The sequence below is a fragment of the Equus asinus genome, chromosome 10, assembly GCF_041296235.1.
Source record: "Equus asinus isolate D_3611 breed Donkey chromosome 10, EquAss-T2T_v2, whole genome shotgun sequence".
NCBI classification, from domain to species: Eukaryota; Metazoa; Chordata; class Mammalia; order Perissodactyla; family Equidae; genus Equus; species Equus asinus.
In genome coordinates, this window is record NC_091799.1 from 57,704,637 (window position 1) to 57,719,254 (window position 14,618).

Sequence of the window (14,618 nt, forward strand, 5' to 3'; positions counted from 1 at the left end):
AGGGAAAAGGGGGACCAGCAACAACAAAAAAGGCTGCCCTTCCTTGAAATTAGCATCAGAGTCAAACAAAGAAACTACCTAACAGCCAGCTCCAGGGTTCTCTTTAGGAAACTGTTTCTTGATGAAAACATCTTAATCATGTAGAGTGTGAGGCTGTGAGGACAGGAGTTAGCGGGAGACAAGGCAACAGCAGATACAGCATGAACCATGTGGATTTCAAAGAAAAAGTTCATCCAATTCTCAGCCGAGGTGATGTGCCTTTCTGAGAGGTGAAGCTATAAATTCCCTCCTAATTCCCTCAGCCCTTTGGTAAAACCTACCAAACACACACAGAGTTCTAGAGAAATAAGGGCAGTTTTTACGGAAATCAGAAGGACTGAGTTCTATGTCAGTGTTGGCATGAGGGTGAGACCCAGGTACCAAAGATGAGACCCTCCATAAACTGAATTTATTTAGCAGCAGTGGGAGCCCAGGTCCAGAAGTAACATCCACGGTGATCATGAAGGATGCCCTGCAAGCGTGGTAGTGGGCTATCATGGAGAAGCTGGTTTACTCCTCAGAACGGCCTTCTGAAGTAGGAGCTGCTCTTATCTCCACGTTACAGGTGAGGAAGGCGAGGCTTAGTGCTCCAGAGCCCCGCTCCCAATCAGTCAGCTGAGTTCACTCCATCTCCACGAACTCACCAAATGCTCGTGGACTTTTCTTCACATTTTTGGATGGGGATGAGTTTCAAGGCCATCTTGTTTATCATACCTGAAGTGGCCAGAGGGGCCCAACTGATCTGGATCAAAGTGATATAACATGGTAATGATTTGTCGTCAGACATCTCAGTTTTGCTTTCTAATTTCTATCTCTGTGACTTTGGAAAAGTTACTTATCTTCTCTGATCCTCTATTTTCTCTTCAATAAAGTAGTGGGCTAGTGAGAAGACCTACCTCAGAAGATCAGGCAGGTGACAAATAGCTAATCAACCTAAAGCACGTGGCACAGGGCACAGCACACGAGTGCCCAATAAATGGAGCCATTTATTTGTTCCCTGCAGTTAAAATATATGCCGATGCTGAGGGTGTGAGCAAACAGCTGGCCACCAGCAAACCTGCTCGGGCTCTGACTACCAGGTGCACCTCTGTGAGTGGAAAACATCTGGTTTACTTCACACAGGCCACTAGGGTTTCAGTCAAATAAAATAAATAGAGGCCTAAAGAAAATGTAGGGAAAATGTGCACGTAAAATGTCACTTTAATGCATGATTGTGTAAACCGAATGTTATTAATGCAAATAAAATGTTCCTGCCACTGTCTGAATACATTGTGATTAGCTGCAATCTGCAATTTACAATACCATTTTTCCAAGGATTAAAGTGGCTTATTCCAAGTTCAATACACATATTAAAGCTTTGCTTTCTTTCTCCCACCAGGATTTTTATAGAGGAGACTGAATTAAGATTAAACAAACATATAACAAACCCATATCACATTTTCAGCTGGGAAAAAAAAAAAAAATGAAAGCCTGGCTCAGTCAATCCACCTCTGTACTTCCAACTGGGCCATAAATGTCAGTTGTTCTACTTAAACAGAAACAGAGGGCCTGTCTCATGTCTCCATGGGAGCCAAGTGAGATGAGAAACCAGAGAAAAGAGACGATTGTTTTAAAAGCTGCAAGGCTGGGTGTACTTGGAGTTCTCAAAAAGCAGTAATTGCTGAACACCAAATTTTGAGTTATCAAAGGGCCACTGTTCAAGAGTTAAACCTCAGCCCACAAGATGGCCTTGACAACATGTGATGTGAATAGCAATGGCTCTATACATTTTCTTTCTTAAAATATTCTAGAGAAAATACAAAAGCTCGAAAAAGAGAATCACACAGCGGAAGGGACATGATGAACTTGTCCCACTTTCAAAAATCCTCAAAATCAGTCCTGCATAGACAGTGAACTAAATCGTGGGGCACATGCGTTCACGGCAATATACTGAAATTAAGGACAAGTGTAAAACTGAATCTATGAATTTGTATCCATAAAATTACTCCTTTTAAAAAAAATTATGTATTTGATATGTCTTAGGTAAAGAAGAGCTCTCATTTTACAAAAGAAACCAAAAAGCAGAAATCCCATGGCTTTCAGAATTTCAAATGGCTTAAATTGAACATCTTATGGTCTGAAAACAAACTCCGAGTGCGTGTGAGAGAACATGGGCAGGTCTCACTGCCACCCCCCCGCCCCCACTCATGCTTTAGCGACTTGTCCAGAGCAGACACAAGCCAACCTTTGGCAGTGGTGCCCTAGCAACTTCTTTGTCAACTCATTTCACCCTGTGCCTTAGAATTGTACAATCCCAGGTGCTAGTTGAGGGAAAAGGTTTCCCACATGCAGGGAAAGCACAGCTGTTACTCACGTCTAATGAACAGCAGTTGGTAATACAGCAGAATTATCTCCCTGCTCCAGCACCCCACACCCCAACTCCTATTAAGAAGCCCATGCTCTGTCTGTGACCGTCGCTGGGTCACGGCATTGCACTACCAAGGTCACACTCAGGGCAGAAGGCACAGTTCTCAGAATATTCAGCAATCCCCTGCTGGTGGGGCAAAATCCTTGGAACAAGAAATCTAAAGGAACAAAAATCATGCTGAAAGTGTTTTGAAACAGTGAATTTTGTGTATGGTGAACAGAGGATCATTTGATTTCATTTTGTTTTTTAAAATGCTCGTGGGCAGAATGGTCTGATGTGCCACTTCTGTGGGAGTTTCCAGCAAGTTCATCCAGTATGAAAATCTACCCCAAGAAGTCTCGCCTCCAAAAGAAGGCACCCCTCCATCTCCACCTCCTCCTGCGCGTGCAGAGGCTGGTAATCTGGCCACATATGTTCCTTTACCAGAGGCAGCAGGTAAGCGGGTACCCTGGGAGTATTCAATGGTCACCTGCCCAAAGAGCTCTCCTCATGTAGCCTTTCAAGGACAGTCAACTATCTGGAGAGGGGCACGCGGAATGGGTGTGTTTGGTTGGAGGCTGGAGCGAGTGAAAGGGACCCAGCAACAAGGGGAGCAGAGCAGAAACCTGCTTGGGCTTCACATTTCACAGCAGGGCTGTCTGAGCTCCTGGGGGTGGGGGTGGGGATCAGAGATAAATAGGCACAACCAGCACCTGGGAAGATTCCAGGGACTAAAGACTCATATTTCCTACTCCTTAATTGTTTTTCCCCAGAATGCCCAGCCAAGACCAGGAAACAAGAGTGGACCAGAGCACATACCTGCGACTGTTCTCACATTACAATGAAAACATAACAGATTTAGGGAAAACACCATCACAGCCCCCTCTTAGAATAAACCAGAATCATCTTAGAATCACAGAGGTGCAACAGAGTATTCAAAGACTGAAGATGTGTAAGGATATAGTTCAAGAGTTCTTAACATTTGGGGAGCCGTGGATCACTTTAGGGAATATGACAAAAGCAATGCACCCTCTCTCCAGAAAAAATACCCATTTGCATAAAGATATGACACATCACAAACTATTTCGAAGGGTTCCCAAGATCTCTGAAGCCCTCTCGATCATGAGCCGAAGCCTTCTAGCCCAGCCCCCTCCAAGCTACTCCTGCCCCATTATAAAATGAGAAAGCAGAGTATCCATAGGTAAAATAACATCTCCAGCTTTGAATAGCCAACGTTGCAGCAGAGCCAAAGCCAGCTCCACTTCACCTCGATTCCTAAAGCAGAGTTCTTTCTACTGCTTTGTGAATCATTAAAAGAAATTTCTATCCTTTTTTTCATATCTCAGCCCCAAGATAACTTACGTAAAAATCAGCATCTCTGCCACTCGACTCTAAACGGGCCACAGGGCAAAATGTAAGAGATCTAGGCAATCAAATAAGAACTTCCTTGTTTTATACACAAATTCTTTTATTTTATTTTATTTTTTTAATTCTGGGAAAAGAACATTCTAATGAGAGCTGCCTGGATTCTCTTAAAGTGAGTATCTCATTTCTCCCTGTCAGTCTGCTCCTGATGTCACCATGCTCGAACCATCTGCCACATGCACAAGTGTACTCATCCACTGCTGGCTGGACATCTTTTTGAAGCAGTTTCATCTTATTCTCATTAGTGTTCAGCTGAGAACTCTGTCCCCTTTTCCCTCTCTCTATTCAGGACATGGGCTGACGTGCTTTCCAAATCAACAGCAAACCTTCCAAGTTGACATGGGGCCCAGCATCCTCCCTTCACCACTTTACACCACTGACTAATGAATCCCCTTGAAACTGAGGCCTGAAGTGTAAGCTGTTTTATTGGGAAGCACCCTTAGGCAATGAAGAAGGGATTTGGGTGGGCTCTCCTAGAACTTCAGAGCGTGTAATATATCTTTATCACTTGGCTAGGGGCGCTGATTGAAAGTTACTGTGGACCAATATTTTTTGGATCCCTTTCTTCCTTCACTTTGCAAGAGCAAAGACTAGTCCTTAGAGAGACACAGATTCTAGGAAAAAGTAGAACACCAGTTGCATAATTTTTTTTTTAACCAAGTATGTAGAATGCTAATCTTTCCAAGACTGGTCATTATCTGGGATGCTGTAGTCATTGCCTAATGGAAAGGCAGCACGGAACAAGAATGCAGGTCCTTGGGGCACTGACTGGGCCTGTCCCAAGGAGGGGAGGTCTTGGTGCCAGGTCAGATCATTTTAGGCCACCAAGGGTAACCATCCTAAGCCTTTGCCAAGACTTCCAAACATTTGCCCATTTCATCTGCCCTCTCACCCAAAGGCTTTCACAGCCAGAAGCGTGCACACAACAGAGCCATCTTTGGGGGACTCCTTAGGAGCCATGTGTTGAACTCCAGGGTCTGATTGGGCTCCAAGGGGCCAACTGAATCTAGGAAACTGCAGGAAAAGTGCCCATCCTTACCACCCTAGAGCACCCTCAAGCCCAGAACACTCCGGGATCATCCCCACTTCTCACATGGGGGAACCGGCAGACATCCTGGTGCTGGACCATCGCTGGGCAAGGGCCAGAGCTGTCTGTGACAGGGCCCCACCAGCAGCAGAGGGGAGATGAGCTGGTGTAGTCCCCCCACACGGTCGCCTGGTTGAGTGCATTCAAATGACTCCTGGAGGAGCTGGCCCTGGCTAAACTTTCTGGAACTCCCTCTAAGCTGGCTACAACCTCACCAAGGAGTATTTCAAGGTCTAATCCACAACTCCCCAGTAACTTGACCTTCTTTAAGATCAAGATCTTGCCTTCCCCACCCTACCCGGGCGATCGCGTCCAGCAGTCCCACTAGGCTCAGAGTCCTGGATCATTTACCTCTGCCCCTTCTGTTCCAGTGTTTTGATACCATATAAATTGTATGATCTACTTCCCTTTTCATTTTTAAGAGTCCACTTTTGGCAATTCCCCTTCTGGATATATACTCAAAAGAACTAAAAGAAGAGACTCGAACAGATAATTGTATATCCATATTCATAGCAGCATTATTCACAATAGCCAAAAAGTGGAAGCAACCCAGGTGTCCATCAATGAATGAGTGGATAAACAAAATGTGGTGTATACATGCAAGGGATATTATTCAGTCATAAAATGGAATGAAGTTCTGACACACTACAACATAGACAAATCTTCAAGACGTTGTGCTAAGTGAAATAGGCCACTCACAAAAGGACATACTTATGTGAGCTACGTAGAGACAGAAAGTAGAATGGTGGTTGCCAGGGTCTGGGGACAGGGAAAAGGGGGATTTATTGTGTAATGGATACAGAGTGCCAGTTTGGAAAGATGGAAAAGTTCTGGAGATGGATAGTGGGGATGGTTGCACAACATTGTGAACATACTTAATGTCATTGAACCAGACACTTAAAAATGGTGAAAATGACAAATTTCATCTTATGCATATTTCACCACAATTTTTAAAAAAAAGTTTTTAAAGTCTATATTTGGGAGCAAAACAAAACTAACAAAAAATAAACCAAAGCGTCACCTCTTGGGGGCGTATGTGGTGAATGCAATACTATCCAACCTGAAGATAGAGGTCACTTGTCAGGCTTCCCTTCACTTGTTCACACCCTGTTGTGTCTCAACAGCTGCCTTCAGTTGCTGGTGGCTCCTGGGGGCCTGGGAGGCGTGACACGGCTCTGGAGATGGAGCATCCCCACAGGCCCAGGAAGATGCCATCTTTCCCACGTGTTTCTGCCACGATGATAAGCATTCACAGCATGACATTCTGAGAGAAAATTACATAAAAGCAATTTTCCTCAGTACTATTTCTGGACCTTGTATGAGTCACTCACTGCCTTCTGAAGTGCTTGCATTGCTAATGAGGGCTTTCAATGTATAATACAGCAAGGATCTTTCAAAATTCTATTGGGATGGAGAATAAAGAAATTGCTTTTTCATCCTTAAGTTTGTCCTGAAGGGTTAGAGACAACTAGATGGAAAAATCAACCACTCGTGCGTTAGGTGCTTTATCTACAAAGCCAACCACCTGGGAAGTACTAGCTCAATGCATCTAGAGGCCCCCTTGCCTGTCTGGGTCATGTTTAATGCTTCCATGAGCTTTGCGTGCCAGCAGTGAGAAACAGTGACACGTTCCTTAGAGATAAGCCCAATTCCAAAGAGCTGGGATCTTGCATTGAGTATGACCAATGATATTTATAATGACTATCTTTATAACTGCTGTAAGTATAAGAGACCTCAAGGTTGAAGGGCTCCTAAAAGGTCAATTCACAAGTCATCCTAGATAGACTAGGGCCCTAATCCCAAAGCTTCTCATAGATGGGTTGTTCACAGGACAGCCCCTGATCAAGGGATTGGGGCAAATTAGCAGTTGCCTTCCTTTCCATCTACCTCCCTGGTGGAGAGAAATAAGGATGCACATGAGGCTCCTTTGAAAAGTATAAATCACTACCCAAACATGAAGAATTCTATCAGCCCCCTTTGTAAAAATGAGGAAACAGAGACACACCAAGACTTTAAAGAGTGTGATGCAAGGCTGCTCTTAGTGGCTTCAAGACTTTCGCTTTTCCTCCTCCCCTCCACTTACATTCGAAATCCTCAAAACTCAAGGAGCACCCACCTGCTGAAAGGGACTAGGATCCCTCATTCTATTCAACAGAGGGGCAGAAGAACAAGGCAAGGACCAGCCAAAGAGAAGAACTCACTCCCCTCCCCTTTCGTCTGTAAATGACCTACTTGGCAGAAGAGCTCCTTATTTTCAAGTGAGCAAACGATCCTTTTTTGAAGAGGACTTCTACTTCTATTTAACTCCCCTGACAATGGGATGCTTTCTCCTCATGTCCAGGTAGATGTCTTCTTATTTACTGTTTTCTTATTCTTCCCTCTAGATAGTGTTGTCACCAAACAGAACATCCTTTCAGGACTCATTTCTGCACTGACACCACAGCCATCCCCCCGCCTCCTCTATTTTTGTTGAATTCTTAGACTATCAGAGAAAGAGCCAATGCTAGAGATTCAGTCCAGTCCCAGAGAAGTTCAGTGACTTGCCCAAGGTCACACAAATAGTTAGTGACACACCTTCTTAGTGCATATTGTCTTTTTCTCATCACTCTATCCCTTATCTCTAGCTCAGTGCCTGGCCTATGGAAATCACTCAATCCATACTTAATATAATTAATGAATGCTCTTTTTATCTCACATGGAACCAGTCATTCTGTTTCTTGATGGGTGGTGGCATAGGGAACAGAAACGTGAACTATCTTTATTAGTATTTGTTTGGCCAGCAAATGAGAGGAACAGGTGCCTGGGGCTGAAGGCTCTGAGGGTGCACTCGACCTTCTTATATGGAAGGTCATCTTTCTTTTTTTTTTTTTTAGGAAGATCAACCCTGAGCTAACATCTGCTGCCAATCCTCCTCTTTTTGCTGAGGAAGACTGGCCCTGAGCTAACATTCGTGCCCATCTTCCTCTACTTTACATGTGGAACGCCTGTCACAGCATGGCTTGCCAAGCGGTGCCGTGTCCACCCCCGGGATCCAAACCGGCGAACCCTGGGCCGCCAAAGTGGAATGTGCAAACTTAACCGCTGCGCCACCGGGCCGGCCCCCGGGTCACCTTTCTTTCACCTGCACATCTACGTGTGGTCATACTTTGTGTAGTTTGTGGATGAGCACCTTGTCTGGAGCTTGGTCTTGCGTGGTAAATTATGAAATTGTGTGTGGGTGTGATTCTATGTGTGTGTGTGTTCATGCATGTGAGTGCACGTGTTGGGGAGAGATGAGGCAGAGGCAGAAACATCCTCACTGACTCTTGCAGGCAGGGACAGTAGGTGGTGTGCCTGGAGCTTCAGTCCCTATGCCACCAAGACCCTCTGTGTCAGGTGGTGCTGGCAGGAGGCATCAGGCCACATTTGCAGGTGAAGATGGAATTGAAGAAGAGCAAAGTTGTAGTCAGTACTATGAACGCCCTGAACACCACTCATACTCCCTCCCTCTGAGTGGGGAAAACTGTGCTGCCCTGAAGGTTGTTTCCCCATACCTGTGAGTAGCTGGAGCACAGAAAAGCTGCTCCCCTCATGTTGAGAGTGACTCTGAACAGGTAACAACCACCCACAGCTAGGAGAGCTCAGGGCTGGACCCTGTTGGGGGCCATGGGCTGCTCCCTGGCCCACAGGTGGCTCAGCTCGGCCCTGGGCCCTGCTGTTTGTCCAAGCAGGACAGGCTGAGGGATAAGGCCTGGCTTGCTTGTTGAAGGTTTGCATGCGGCTGGTAATGCTTTTGAGCGTTTTCAGAGGCCATGTGTCATTCGAGTGATGAATGACACTATGATTTTCAATCTAATTTACTATAAATTGTGCTTTGAAATGCTTTCCAAACCTCAATGCATTAAAAAGGACAAAACTATTGCCTTCTGTCTTCTTTTGCCAAAGACAGTCAGAAAGGGGCCGGTGTCAGTGCGGCCCTACTCTCTGCCAACAGGAGGACAAAGTGGGGTCAGCTGATCTCCCAGCTCCTTTGTAAGGACAGTCAATGCAGACAAAGGCAAAAGGGGGCCCTTTGTGACCCGCTCGCACTTTTTCTTATCCTTATATATTGGTCTTTTATTTGAGGTTATGGGGCCTGAAATCCTCTGAGCAGAGGTGCAAAATTAAAAGCATGTTAAAAGTTGTTCACACCTAAAGAAAATAAAAATCACAAGTTGTGGTTAAATTCTCAGAAGGAATGTTATCCAAAGAGTTCATTATATTTTCGAGCATAGAATCATGTCTGACACATAGGCGTTAAAAAGTTTTTTTTCAGTTAAAGCTTCACAAAGGCAATATATCACATTGAAAATGAGAAGACACCTGAGAAATGGTTTTCTTCTAAGCAGAGAAAGAATAGAGAAATGGACAAGACAGAGCTTTTAAGTGGGCCCCGCTGGGTGCTCAGTCTGGCTGAAATGGCACCAGCCAAACCTCAAATGGCCCATCTGCGTGTTGACGCTCAGTGACTTTTCATACTTCAAAACCTAAGACAAGCTTGTCTCATGGAAACTACTACAATCTTCAAAACCAACAAGACTCTCAGTACAGGTGGCTAAGAGGAAGAAAATGTTTCAAAACCACAATGAATTTGAGGAAAATGGAAGTTGAAATAAGAAAGATGTTTGAACTTGAATTCATGGTTCTTTGAGGACTTTTCCATCATTAGTTCATTCCCACATCAGGCTGCTAGGGAAAAGGAGTGGCTCCAGAGAGCAGATGAGAAGCCCAAGGCTGAGTTACCACGGGCTGGGTCTAGGGCTTCTGACCAAACATCAAGCCCTTATGGCTGGAAAGAGCCCCAAATGCGCTTCCCCTTCCAAATTCCCAGGGGCATCCGGAGATACTCTAAGACCAGGGGCACAGCCAAATCCTGCCTGCTGCCTGTTTTAGTAACTAAGAATAGCTTCTACATTTTTATATCAAAGAAGAATATTTTAGCACACGTAAAAATTAGATGAAATTCAAATGTTTCAGTGTCCATAAATGAAGTGTTATTGGAACATGGCCCCATTTGTCATTTACATGTTGTCAGTAGCTGATCTTTATGCTATAACAGCAGAGTTGATAGTTGCAACAGAGACCTCATGGCCCACAAAGCCTAAGATATTTGCTATCCAGCTCTTTACAGAATAGTTGCCCATCTCTCCCTAAGATAACAAGAGGGAAAGAGTGAAGAACAGGGAGCATTCTTGGTGACTCTCCCCGGGACAAGGGAAAAGAGGCTTGTTTTCTCCATTAAAGATTCCTTTCATCAAGGCAAAGAATCTGGAGGCCACGTTGCTCTTGGGTGCTGAGGCCTGAGATAAACTACTCTGTCGTGGGATTCTGACCCCTCTGGTCATTTCCAAGGTCGTGCAGCCATTACAGTAAATGACCTGTGCGTTTTCAGCTCCTGTACTCAAGTTGGGCCCCCGTATTATTTCATGGTAAATAGACTGTAATCACACAAACGTGTAATTACATCAGCTAGACACTGAGGAGGCAAAAAAGAGGCAATTGGCCTCCCAGTTTGTGGCACTGAGCTGAGTAATGTCAGGCATTCCACACACCCCACAGGGCAGAACTCTGGACTTGCCTTGTTGATAAAAGGACCTTCCCAAGATGAAAACTACTTGGATTGAAGGTTTTAACGCTGCCCTGTTCTTAGGATGTCCAGATCGAGTGTCAAGCAAGTCTGCATCTTGGAGTAGCTGGCATTTATCTACTGACTATCCCACAGGGCTTCACACCCAAGCATTCAGTGCTTCACAGAGCTCGGGGAATGTTGCCCCATTTGTGGGAGAGAGGGAAGACAATGTGGAATCATTTGCCAACAAGTTCAATTCACTCCTTTGTTAAAATGAATCTGAAAAGCTGCTGCATCTGTGTGTGCTGTGAAGTCAGCACAATTGGCATTGTTTACAGCCCCGTTTGTTGTGGCTGCTCCATGTGCACAGATTTGGTGAGGGGAGAGATTTCCATATTAAAGTCTTTCTTCTGAGTGCTTGGTGGTTGGTTCCCTCCAGTTACATAAATCTTTGCCTACGGTGCTACTAGACCTAACAGCCCAGCCTGGAACGATTTGGGGATGGGGGTAGCGTATAGAGCAGTCAGCGCCTTGAGTCTGAGGATGAACAGGCATCTTGAAATGGAGGGAAAAGGCCAAAGGAGCACTCGGACACAGAGGACACACGATGACGAAGTTCTAGCTGCAAGCATGAATTTTTCCAACAAAAAGCATTCTAAAACTCCAATCTTCAGCTTGGAAATGCTTGAATTCCAAGTCTCAAATAAAAAATGTTTTGAGTCTCTTTAAGAAGGAAGGAAGGGAGGGATGGAGAGAGGAAAGGAAATGTGTGATGGTTTTTTGATATTTTGAATTGGCTAAACAACAGGACAGAAGGGAGGGCAGCAGCCATTTTGTAGCAAACACACACCTTCTACCACTTATTCAATCCCACGCTAATCTAGGCACTGCTATGAAGGGGTTTGGGGGGGATCTAACAAAAGACCTTAATCAATTGACTTTAAGTAAGATAATCTCGGTAGGCCTGACTGAATCCGTGGAAGGCCTTAAAGAAGGCTTGGGCATTCCTTGAGCCATACTCCAAGTAGCGACTGGGTCTACAATTGCTCTCCCTTCACTGGAGCATCCCTCCCTGCCTGCCCATGAGTAACACCTTCAGCCTGTGCCGTGGGGTTCCAACCTGTTCTTGATCTTCCCTCCCAGAGTGCCTGCCCGTGGACTTCAGCTTCCACAATCATTTAATTCTTTGCAAGATTTATCTGTCTACCACTGGTTCTGCACCTTTGGTTGAACCTGATACACACAGAGGACAAGCTAATCTAGACCCCCAGCATTATAAACTCTGCCAGCAACGTTGTTCTCAACTTTTCTCCACCACCACTCCACTTAAGGGTATGACACTTTTCTATCAAAAACATGGCTCACTAGGGCTATGATTTTCAATAAGGGGGTTGTAGGCGACTGTAGCAGGAACTCTAAGAGTGTGAAGCTCACAAAATCTCCTGGAGGTTCTGTGACCCTCTTCCCTCACCTCAGCAAAGAAGCCCTTTAATGAAGGGTCTCTGCGGCACAAGCAGGGGCACTTGGGGCACTTTCTTTCCTTTCTATCGTGTTCACCCAAAGGCGTATCCAGGTAGGAGAACGTCAGGACCTGGCAATGACGGAGTGCTCGCAGACCACCGGCTCTTGACTCAAGGTTTTTTCTGTTCTCCCCACTTCTGGCACCTGAGAGGGATGATTAGGTGTAACCGGGCATTGTTTGTTAGTTTGCATATGCCTTGAGTTACTTACTCAGTATCATCTGTCGAAAACCTTTTTTCTGTATTTAGATAATCCGGGTCCACCCCTCCCAGGTGGCCTTGGGTCAGATTTGGAGGAGGGTGCAGGTTTGCCTGGTAGGGTAGGAGAGTATCTGGCCTTCAACACTGGCCCATCCTGGCATCCTCGGCTTCCCTAGGGAAGGATGCAGAGGGCCTCTCCGCAGTACAAGAAAAGGGAGATAAAAGAAGGGAGGTGGGCGGGGATGCAGAAGAGCACATATTCTTTCCGCCTCCCCATCCAATCTCCAGAATCCCCATCCAGGGATCCAGGTGGGAGACCCTGAGGCTAGAAATTCCTGTGTTTGATTTTATGTTTATGTCGAGTCTGGAGTCAGATCAACAGGCCTTGGAAACAACGTAGGAGGTTTCTGCTTGCTGTTTACTCCAGAGGTGACCAGGAAGAAGTTGACACACAGGTAGCATGTGTTTAGTGATTCACTAATTTAAAACCCTGTGTATGAGAAGACACGGGGCACACACTCCCTATCAAAATCAATTAACCCTGTGGTTCTTTCATCAGAGAAAGCACAAGATCGAAGCTGATGAAGTCAACATCGAGAGCAACGTGTTCCTTTCGGTATCCCTGCTTATGTGGACATCCCTGGCCTAAACATGTTCCCCAGTCAGTAATATCACAGAAACAATATCTTCATGTTTTCTTTATGAAAATGATTTCTTTCATAGAACATTTATCTTTATCAGAAACTATTACTTTGGGGATTAGGATATAGGATAATAACAATTTGGGAACAAACTTTTGGCTGAGATTGAAGATTCTTACTTGGCTGGATCAAGTTTCTGGAAAGTTCAACAAAAAAAAAGAAAACATGTGAAACAAGGCACTCCTTTGTATAGAGTTGATTCAAAATCAACTTTGTATCAAAGGAGGGAAAAATGAAACTGATCCCGCGGATACTGTTCCCAAAAGGAGAGACAGCATTTTTGCCAATTAAAAATATATGTGCAAACATGCATTTACACCCACCCACCCACGCAGACACAAACACCTAATAAGGCTCACCAAAAGCAAAAGGACTAATATGTTCAAACAAGTAGCCTTTTGCATGTTTCAAAACTAAAAAAATTAACATTATTACAGAAATAATCCTGAAGCCCGTTAGTCTCAATGAGGTTTATGAACTTTCCCATAAAACATGCATTGTGTCTGTGATTAAAATATTTCTGAACCAAAAACTGAGACACAATGTCTGACACATGGAATTTGCAGGGGGCAGGAGGATAGTTCCAGGAAACCCGGGAGACATGGTTGCTGTAAGGATGCCACATGTTGAATAGCACCAACTTTTAAAGTTCTTCAGTAATAAAAGTTATGTTTCCTATATTCCTTACATCCCCTCCCTGCCCGCCCCCCCGCCCCGAAGGGCCTAGAAGTTCACTGGCCGTGCAACGGGGCTCAATAAGCTTGAATGGTGCTTCATGGTTTATAAAATAGGTTTACATTTTTTATTGCATTTCATCATCAAAACTACCTTGAAATGAAAGCAAAGATGCTATTATGACTGTACCCGTTTTATTGGAAGTATTATTAAATTCCCTATTTTGCCGCTATAGGAAAAACGACCAGATGCTAAAGGTCAGAAAAATAGCAAGTGGCAGAGCTGAGACTCAAAAACACTCATTAACATTGATTAATGAATTGATTGATTCAAGGAATTGCTCTTTCTTACTTACATAATTAGCAAAGATAAGAATAGAACTAAATACTTTGCTGATGCGGTAGAATGCGTGTTCCCAGGTCCCTCTGCTGTGAGGACACATTAGGAACACCTCTCTGTAAAGGAATTTGGCAGTGTGTACCAGAAGTGTTTAAAATATCCCAATTTTCCCAAATATCTCAAATCTGGGAATCTATCCTATCTGTAATCCAACGTTCAACAATGGAGGACTGACTCAATTCTTTAGCATCCATACAATAGAACACTCTGTAGCCACTAATAATTTATCTTCAAATGATGTTTAAAGACAGAGAAAAATACTCTTGATTAAATATTGACAAAACAGGATACAAACATTGATTGTAAAATGCATTTTTAAGAATAAGGAACAAGGAAATACAACAAAATATTCGTAGTAGTTATCTTTAGGTGGTGTGTTATGGGTAACTTACTTCCCCTTCTGCTTTTCTTTATTTTCACATTTTCCTATGATCATAAAATGGCTTTTTTCCCACTGAAGAAATAAGGAGGGTGGTTGGGTCTTGCCACTCTCGGATCTTGAGTTCCAACAATTTCCAGCAACGAAAATCTTGGCGGTTAGGATGTACTGGGATGAAAGATAGCAGAGATGAGCTTAGGGTCAGGGGAAGGCTGCGAG

The 14,618-nt window shown here is 44.4% G+C and overlaps 1 long non-coding RNA gene across 1 annotated transcript in view; it reads left to right on the forward strand.

Annotated features, from left to right (window-relative positions):
• LOC139046397 (uncharacterized) overlaps positions 1-14,171 on the forward strand; it is a 31,450-nt gene extending 17,279 nt beyond the window's left edge. Inside the window, exons 3-4 of the long non-coding RNA XR_011506434.1 lie at positions 2,712-2,881; positions 6,062-14,171. This is a non-coding gene — a long non-coding RNA (uncharacterized lncRNA). The remainder of the gene's footprint in view (positions 1-2,711; positions 2,882-6,061) is intronic.
• Positions 14,172-14,618: the final 447 nt, after the last annotated feature.